Below are 6000 nucleotides of genomic sequence, written 5' to 3' on the forward strand. Positions count from 1 at the left end.
ACAAAATCTCGCGAGACGGATTCGAACCATCGACCTAAGGATAACATTAAGACCAACTACAGTCCTCCGCTCTACCAACTGAGCTATCGCGAGAAGCTATAGACCGGGCTGCTTTTCTTAAAATTTCTTAGTAATTTAACTTGTGTATTGTAAACAAGAAAAGAGAGAAATAGCGAAAAATGTCGTAAAGGAATGAAAACAGGAAAAGACTAAATAACCAAACACAAAATCTCGCGAGACGGATTCGAACCATCGACCTAAGGATAACATTAAGACCAACTACAGTCCTCCGCTCTACCAACTGAGCTATCGCGAGAAGCTATAGACCGGGCTGCTTTTCTTAAAATTTCTTAGTAATTTAACTTGTGTATTGTAAACAAGAAAAGAGAGAAATAGCGAAAAATGTCGTAAAGGAATGAAAACAGGAAAAGAATAAATAACCAAACACAAAATCTCGCGAGACGGATTCGAACCATCGACCTAAGGATAACAGTAAGACCAACTACAGTCCTCCGCTCTACCAACTGAGCTATCGCGAGAAGCTATAGACCGGGCTGCTTTTCTTAAAATTTCTTAGTAATTTAACTTGTGTATTGTAAACAAGAAAAGAGAGAAATAGCGAAAAATGTCGTAAAGGAATGAAAACAGGAAAAGAATAAATAACCAAACACAAAATCTCGCGAGACGGATTCGAACCATCGACCTAAGGATAACATTAAGACCAACTACAGTCCTCCGCTCTACCAACTGAGCTATCGCGAGAAGCTATAGACCGGGCTGCTTTTCTTAAAATTTCTAAGTAATTTAACTTGTGTATAGTAAACAAGAAAAGAGAGAAATAGCGGAAAATGTCGTAAAGGAATGAAAACAGGAAAAGAATAAATAACCAAACACAAAATCTCGCGAGACGGATTCGAACCATCGACCTAAGGATAACATTAAGACCAACTACAGTCCTCCGCTCTACCAACTGAGCTATCGCGAGAAGCTATAGACCGGGCTGCTTTTCTTAAAATTTCTTAGTAATTTAACTTGTGTATTGTAAACAAGAAAAGAGAGAAATAGCGAAAAATGTCGTAAAGGAATGAAAACAGGAAAAGACTAAATAACCAAACACAAAATCTCGCGAGACGGATTCGAACCATCGACCTAAGGATAACATTAAGACCAACTACAGTCCTCCGCTCTACCAACTGAGCTATCGCGAGAAGCTATAGACCGGGCTGCTTTTCTTAAAATTTCTAAGTAATTTAACTTGTGTATAGTAAACAAGAAAAGAGAGAAATAGCGGAAAATGTCGTAAAGGAATGAAAACAGGAAAAGAATAAATAACCAAACACAAAATCTCGCGAGACGGATTCGAACCATCGATCTAAGGATAACAGTAAGACCAACTACAGTCCTCCGCTCTACCAACTGAGCTATCGCGAGAAGCTATAGACCGGGCTGCTTTTCTTAAAATTTCTTAGTAATTTAACTTGTGTATTGTAAACAAGAAAAGAGAGAAATAGCGAAAAATGTCGTAAAGGAATGAAAACAGGAAAAGACTAAATAACCAAACACAAAATCTCGCGAGACGGATTCGAACCATCGACCTAAGGATAACATTAAGACCAACTACAGTCCTCCGCTCTACCAACTGAGCTATCGCGAGAAGCTATAGACCGGGCTGCTTTTCTTAAAATTTCTTAGTAATTTAACTTGTGTATTGTAAACAAGAAAAGAGAGAAATAGCGAAAAATGTCGTAAAGGAATGAAAACAGGAAAAGACTAAATAACCAAACACAAAATCTCGCGAGACGGATTCGAACCATCGACCTAAGGATAACATTAAGACCAACTACAGTCCTCCGCTCTACCAACTGAGCTATCGCGAGAAGCTATAGACCGGGCTGCTTTTCTTAAAATTTCTTAGTAATTTAACTTGTGTATTGTAAACAAGAAAAGAGAGAAATAGCGAAAAATGTCGTAAAGGAATGAAAACAGGAAAAGACTAAATAACCAAACACAAAATCTCGCGAGACGGATTCGAACCATCGACCTAAGGATAACATTAAGACCAACTACAGTCCTCCGCTCTACCAACTGAGCTATCGCGAGAAGCTATAGACCGGGCTGCTTTTCTTAAAATTTCTTAGTAATTTAACTTGTGTATTGTAAACAAGAAAAGAGAGAAATAGCGAAAAATGTCGTAAAGGAATGAAAACAGGAAAAGACTAAATAACCAAACACAAAATCTCGCGAGACGGATTCGAACCATCGACCTAAGGATAACATTAAGACCAACTACAGTCCTCCGCTCTACCAACTGAGCTATCGCGAGAAGCTATAGACCGGGCTGCTTTTCTTAAAATTTCTTAGTAATTTAACTTGTGTATTGTAAACAAGAAAAGAGAGAAATAGCGAAAAATGTCGTAAAGGAATGAAAACAGGAAAAGACTAAATAACCAAACACAAAATCTCGCGAGACGGATTCGAACCATCGACCTAAGGATAACATTAAGACCAACTACAGTCCTCCGCTCTACCAACTGAGCTATCGCGAGAAGCTATAGACCGGGCTGCTTTTCTTAAAATTTCTTAGTAATTTAACTTGTGTATTGTAAACAAGAAAAGAGAGAAATAGCGAAAAATGTCGTAAAGGAATGAAAACAGGAAAAGACTAAATAACCAAACACAAAATCTCGCGAGACGGATTCGAACCATCGACCTAAGGATAACATTAAGACCAACTACAGTCCTCCGCTCTACCAACTGAGCTATCGCGAGAAGCTATAGACCGGGCTGCTTTTCTTAAAATTTCTTAGTAATTTAACTTGTGTATTGTAAACAAGAAAAGAGAGAAATAGCGAAAAATGTCGTAAAGGAATGAAAACAGGAAAAGACTAAATAACCAAACACAAAATCTCGCGAGACGGATTCGAACCATCGACCTAAGGATAACAGTAAGACCAACTACAGTCCTCCGCTCTACCAACTGAGCTATCGCGAGAAGCTATAGACCGGGCTGCTTTTCTTAAAATTTCTTAGTAATTTAACTTGTGTATTGTAAACAAGAAAAGAGAGAAATAGCGAAAAATGTCGTAAAGGAATGAAAACAGGAAAAGAATAAATAACCAAACACAAAATCTCGCGAGACGGATTCGAACCATCGACCTAAGGATAACATTAAGACCAACTACAGTCCTCCGCTCTACCAACTGAGCTATCGCGAGAAGCTATAGACCGGGCTGCTTTTCTTAAAATTTCTAAGTAATTTAACTTGTGTATAGTAAACAAGAAAAGAGAGAAATAGCGGAAAATGTCGTAAAGGAATGAAAACAGGAAAAGAATAAATAACCAAACACAAAATCTCGCGAGACGGATTCGAACCATCGACCTAAGGATAACAGTAAGACCAACTACAGTCCTCCGCTCTACCAACTGAGCTATCGCGAGAAGCTATAGACCGGGCTGCTTTTCTTAAAATTTCTTAGTAATTTAACTTGTGTATTGTAAACAAGAAAAGAGAGAAATAGCGAAAAATGTCGTAAAGGAATGAAAACAGGAAAAGAATAAATAACCAAACACAAAATCTCGCGAGACGGATTCGAACCATCGACCTAAGGATAACATTAAGACCAACTACAGTCCTCCGCTCTACCAACTGAGCTATCGCGAGAAGCTATAGACCGGGCTGTTTTCTTAAAATTTCTACGTAATTTAACTTGTGTATAGTAAACAAGAAAAGAGAGAAATAGCGGAAAATGTCGTAAAGGAATGAAAACAGGAAAAGAATAAATAACCAAACACAAAATCTCGCGAGACGGATTCGAACCATCGACCTAAGGATAACAGTAAGACCAACTACAGTCCTCCGCTCTACCAACTGAGCTATCGCGAGAAGCTATAGACCGGGCTGCTTTTCTTAAAATTTCTAAGTAATTTAACTTGTGTATAGTAAACAAGAAAAGAGAGAAATAGCGGAAAATGTCGTAAAGGAATGAAAACAGGAAAAGAATAAATAACCAAACACAAAATCTCGCGAGACGGATTCGAACCATCGACCTAAGGATAACAGTAAGACCAACTACAGTCCTCCGCTCTACCAACTGAGCTATCGCGAGAAGCTATAGACCGGGCTGTTTTTCTTAAAATTTCTTAGTAATTTAACTTGTGTATTGTAAACAAGAAAAGAGAGAAATAGCGAAAAATGTCGTAAAGGAATGAAAACAGGAAAAGAATAAATAACCAAACACAAAATCTCGCGAGACGGATTCGAACCATCGACCTAAGGATAACATTAAGACCAACTACAGTCCTCCGCTCTACCAACTGAGCTATCGCGAGAAGCTATAGACCGGGCTGCTTTTCTTAAAATTTCTAAGTAATTTAACTTGTGTATAGTAAACAAGAAAAGAGAGAAATAGCGGAAAATGTCGTAAAGGAATGAAAACAGGAAAAGAATAAATAACCAAACACAAAATCTCGCGAGACGGATTCGAACCATCGACCTAAGGATAACAGTAAGACCAACTACAGTCCTCCGCTCTACCAACTGAGCTATCGCGAGAAGCTATAGACCGGGCTGCTTTTCTTAAAATTTCTTAGTAATTTAACTTGTGTATTGTAAACAAGAAAAGAGAGAAATAGCGAAAAATGTCGTAAAGGAATGAAAACAGGAAAAGACTAAATAACCAAACACAAAATCTCGCGAGACGGATTCGAACCATCGACCTAAGGATAACAGTAAGACCAACTACAGTCCTCCGCTCTACCAACTGAGCTATCGCGAGAAGCTATAGACCGGGCTGCTTTTCTTAAAATTTCTTAGTAATTTAACTTGTGTATTGTAAACAAGAAAAGAGAGAAATAGCGAAAAATGTCGTAAAGGAATGAAAACAGGAAAAGACTAAATAACCAAACACAAAATCTCGCGAGACGGATTCGAACCATCGACCTAAGGATAACATTAAGACCAACTACAGTCCTCCGCTCTACCAACTGAGCTATCGCGAGAAGCTATAGACCGGGCTGCTTTTCTTAAAATTTCTTAGTAATTTAACTTGTGTATTGTAAACAAGAAAAGAGAGAAATAGCGGAAAATGTCGTAAAGGAATGAAAACAGGAAAAGAATAAATAACCAAACACAAAATCTCGCGAGACGGATTCGAACCATCGACCTAAGGATAACAGTAAGACCAACTACAGTCCTCCGCTCTACCAACTGAGCTATCGCGAGAAGCTATAGACCGGGCTGCTTTTCTTAAAATTTCTTAGTAATTTAACTTGTGTATTGTAAACAAGAAAAGAGAGAAATAGCGAAAAATGTCGTAAAGGAATGAAAACAGGAAAAGACTAAATAACCAAACACAAAATCTCGCGAGACGGATTCGAACCATCGACCTAAGGATAACATTAAGACCAACTACAGTCCTCCGCTCTACCAACTGAGCTATCGCGAGAAGCTATAGACCGGGCTGCTTTTCTTAAAATTTCTTAGTAATTTAACTTGTGTATTGTAAACAAGAAAAGAGAGAAATAGCGAAAAATGTCGTAAAGGAATGAAAACAGGAAAAGAATAAATAACCAAACACAAAATCTCGCGAGACGGATTCGAACCATCGACCTAAGGATAACATTAAGACCCAACTACCAGTCCTCCGCTCTACCAACTGAGCTATCGCGAGAAGCTATAGACCGGGCTGCTTTTCTTAAAATTTCTTAGTAATTTAACTTGTGTATTGTAAACAAGAAAAGAGAGAAATAGCGAAAAATGTCGTAAAGGAATGAAAACAGGAAAAGACTAAATAACCAAACACAAAATCTCGCGAGACGGATTCGAACCATCGACCTAAGGATAACATTAAGACCAACTACAGTCCTCCGCTCTACCAACTGAGCTATCGCGAGAAGCTATAGACCGGGCTGCTTTTCTTAACATTTCTAAGTAATTTAACTTGTGTATTGTAAACAAGAAAAGAGAGAAATAGCGAAAAATGTCGTAAAGGAATGAAAACA

The 6000-nt window shown here is 38.2% G+C and overlaps 1 protein-coding gene and 27 non-coding genes across 28 annotated transcripts in view; all 28 read right to left on the reverse strand.

Annotated features, from left to right (window-relative positions):
• LOC145254717 (uncharacterized) overlaps positions 1-6000 on the reverse strand; it is a 281182-nt gene that overhangs the window by 107078 nt on the left and 168104 nt on the right. The window lies entirely within an intron of this gene.
• Trnay-gua (transfer RNA tyrosine (anticodon GUA)) lies at positions 7-93 on the reverse strand. The gene is given in 2 exon segments: positions 7-42; positions 57-93. It is a non-coding gene; the product is annotated as a tRNA-Tyr (tRNA).
• On the reverse strand, positions 230-316 carry Trnay-gua (transfer RNA tyrosine (anticodon GUA)). Its single transcript is given in 2 exon segments — positions 230-265; positions 280-316. It is a non-coding gene; the product is annotated as a tRNA-Tyr (tRNA).
• Trnay-gua (transfer RNA tyrosine (anticodon GUA)) lies at positions 453-539 on the reverse strand. The gene is given in 2 exon segments: positions 453-488; positions 503-539. It is a non-coding gene; the product is annotated as a tRNA-Tyr (tRNA).
• On the reverse strand, positions 676-762 carry Trnay-gua (transfer RNA tyrosine (anticodon GUA)). Its single transcript is given in 2 exon segments — positions 676-711; positions 726-762. It is a non-coding gene; the product is annotated as a tRNA-Tyr (tRNA).
• Positions 899-985, reverse strand: Trnay-gua (transfer RNA tyrosine (anticodon GUA)). The gene is given in 2 exon segments: positions 899-934; positions 949-985. It is a non-coding gene; the product is annotated as a tRNA-Tyr (tRNA).
• Positions 1122-1208, reverse strand: Trnay-gua (transfer RNA tyrosine (anticodon GUA)). Its single transcript is given in 2 exon segments — positions 1122-1157; positions 1172-1208. It is a non-coding gene; the product is annotated as a tRNA-Tyr (tRNA).
• Trnay-gua (transfer RNA tyrosine (anticodon GUA)) lies at positions 1345-1431 on the reverse strand. The gene is given in 2 exon segments: positions 1345-1380; positions 1395-1431. It is a non-coding gene; the product is annotated as a tRNA-Tyr (tRNA).
• Trnay-gua (transfer RNA tyrosine (anticodon GUA)) lies at positions 1568-1654 on the reverse strand. Its single transcript is given in 2 exon segments — positions 1568-1603; positions 1618-1654. It is a non-coding gene; the product is annotated as a tRNA-Tyr (tRNA).
• Trnay-gua (transfer RNA tyrosine (anticodon GUA)) lies at positions 1791-1877 on the reverse strand. Its single transcript is given in 2 exon segments — positions 1791-1826; positions 1841-1877. It is a non-coding gene; the product is annotated as a tRNA-Tyr (tRNA).
• Trnay-gua (transfer RNA tyrosine (anticodon GUA)) lies at positions 2014-2100 on the reverse strand. Its single transcript is given in 2 exon segments — positions 2014-2049; positions 2064-2100. It is a non-coding gene; the product is annotated as a tRNA-Tyr (tRNA).
• On the reverse strand, positions 2237-2323 carry Trnay-gua (transfer RNA tyrosine (anticodon GUA)). Its single transcript is given in 2 exon segments — positions 2237-2272; positions 2287-2323. It is a non-coding gene; the product is annotated as a tRNA-Tyr (tRNA).
• Positions 2460-2546, reverse strand: Trnay-gua (transfer RNA tyrosine (anticodon GUA)). Its single transcript is given in 2 exon segments — positions 2460-2495; positions 2510-2546. It is a non-coding gene; the product is annotated as a tRNA-Tyr (tRNA).
• Trnay-gua (transfer RNA tyrosine (anticodon GUA)) lies at positions 2683-2769 on the reverse strand. Its single transcript is given in 2 exon segments — positions 2683-2718; positions 2733-2769. It is a non-coding gene; the product is annotated as a tRNA-Tyr (tRNA).
• On the reverse strand, positions 2906-2992 carry Trnay-gua (transfer RNA tyrosine (anticodon GUA)). Its single transcript is given in 2 exon segments — positions 2906-2941; positions 2956-2992. It is a non-coding gene; the product is annotated as a tRNA-Tyr (tRNA).
• Positions 3129-3215, reverse strand: Trnay-gua (transfer RNA tyrosine (anticodon GUA)). Its single transcript is given in 2 exon segments — positions 3129-3164; positions 3179-3215. It is a non-coding gene; the product is annotated as a tRNA-Tyr (tRNA).
• On the reverse strand, positions 3352-3438 carry Trnay-gua (transfer RNA tyrosine (anticodon GUA)). The gene is given in 2 exon segments: positions 3352-3387; positions 3402-3438. It is a non-coding gene; the product is annotated as a tRNA-Tyr (tRNA).
• Trnay-gua (transfer RNA tyrosine (anticodon GUA)) lies at positions 3575-3661 on the reverse strand. The gene is given in 2 exon segments: positions 3575-3610; positions 3625-3661. It is a non-coding gene; the product is annotated as a tRNA-Tyr (tRNA).
• On the reverse strand, positions 3797-3883 carry Trnay-gua (transfer RNA tyrosine (anticodon GUA)). The gene is given in 2 exon segments: positions 3797-3832; positions 3847-3883. It is a non-coding gene; the product is annotated as a tRNA-Tyr (tRNA).
• On the reverse strand, positions 4020-4106 carry Trnay-gua (transfer RNA tyrosine (anticodon GUA)). Its single transcript is given in 2 exon segments — positions 4020-4055; positions 4070-4106. It is a non-coding gene; the product is annotated as a tRNA-Tyr (tRNA).
• On the reverse strand, positions 4243-4329 carry Trnay-gua (transfer RNA tyrosine (anticodon GUA)). The gene is given in 2 exon segments: positions 4243-4278; positions 4293-4329. It is a non-coding gene; the product is annotated as a tRNA-Tyr (tRNA).
• Trnay-gua (transfer RNA tyrosine (anticodon GUA)) lies at positions 4466-4552 on the reverse strand. Its single transcript is given in 2 exon segments — positions 4466-4501; positions 4516-4552. It is a non-coding gene; the product is annotated as a tRNA-Tyr (tRNA).
• Positions 4689-4775, reverse strand: Trnay-gua (transfer RNA tyrosine (anticodon GUA)). The gene is given in 2 exon segments: positions 4689-4724; positions 4739-4775. It is a non-coding gene; the product is annotated as a tRNA-Tyr (tRNA).
• Positions 4912-4998, reverse strand: Trnay-gua (transfer RNA tyrosine (anticodon GUA)). Its single transcript is given in 2 exon segments — positions 4912-4947; positions 4962-4998. It is a non-coding gene; the product is annotated as a tRNA-Tyr (tRNA).
• Trnay-gua (transfer RNA tyrosine (anticodon GUA)) lies at positions 5135-5221 on the reverse strand. The gene is given in 2 exon segments: positions 5135-5170; positions 5185-5221. It is a non-coding gene; the product is annotated as a tRNA-Tyr (tRNA).
• On the reverse strand, positions 5358-5444 carry Trnay-gua (transfer RNA tyrosine (anticodon GUA)). The gene is given in 2 exon segments: positions 5358-5393; positions 5408-5444. It is a non-coding gene; the product is annotated as a tRNA-Tyr (tRNA).
• Trnat-ggu (transfer RNA threonine (anticodon GGU)) lies at positions 5581-5669 on the reverse strand. Its single transcript is given in 2 exon segments — positions 5581-5616; positions 5633-5669. It is a non-coding gene; the product is annotated as a tRNA-Thr (tRNA).
• Trnay-gua (transfer RNA tyrosine (anticodon GUA)) lies at positions 5806-5892 on the reverse strand. Its single transcript is given in 2 exon segments — positions 5806-5841; positions 5856-5892. It is a non-coding gene; the product is annotated as a tRNA-Tyr (tRNA).

This window comes from Euprymna scolopes, chromosome 30 (assembly GCF_053919585.1).
Source record: "Euprymna scolopes isolate OS-2025 chromosome 30, ASM5391958v1, whole genome shotgun sequence".
NCBI classification, from domain to species: domain Eukaryota; kingdom Metazoa; phylum Mollusca; class Cephalopoda; order Sepiida; family Sepiolidae; genus Euprymna; species Euprymna scolopes.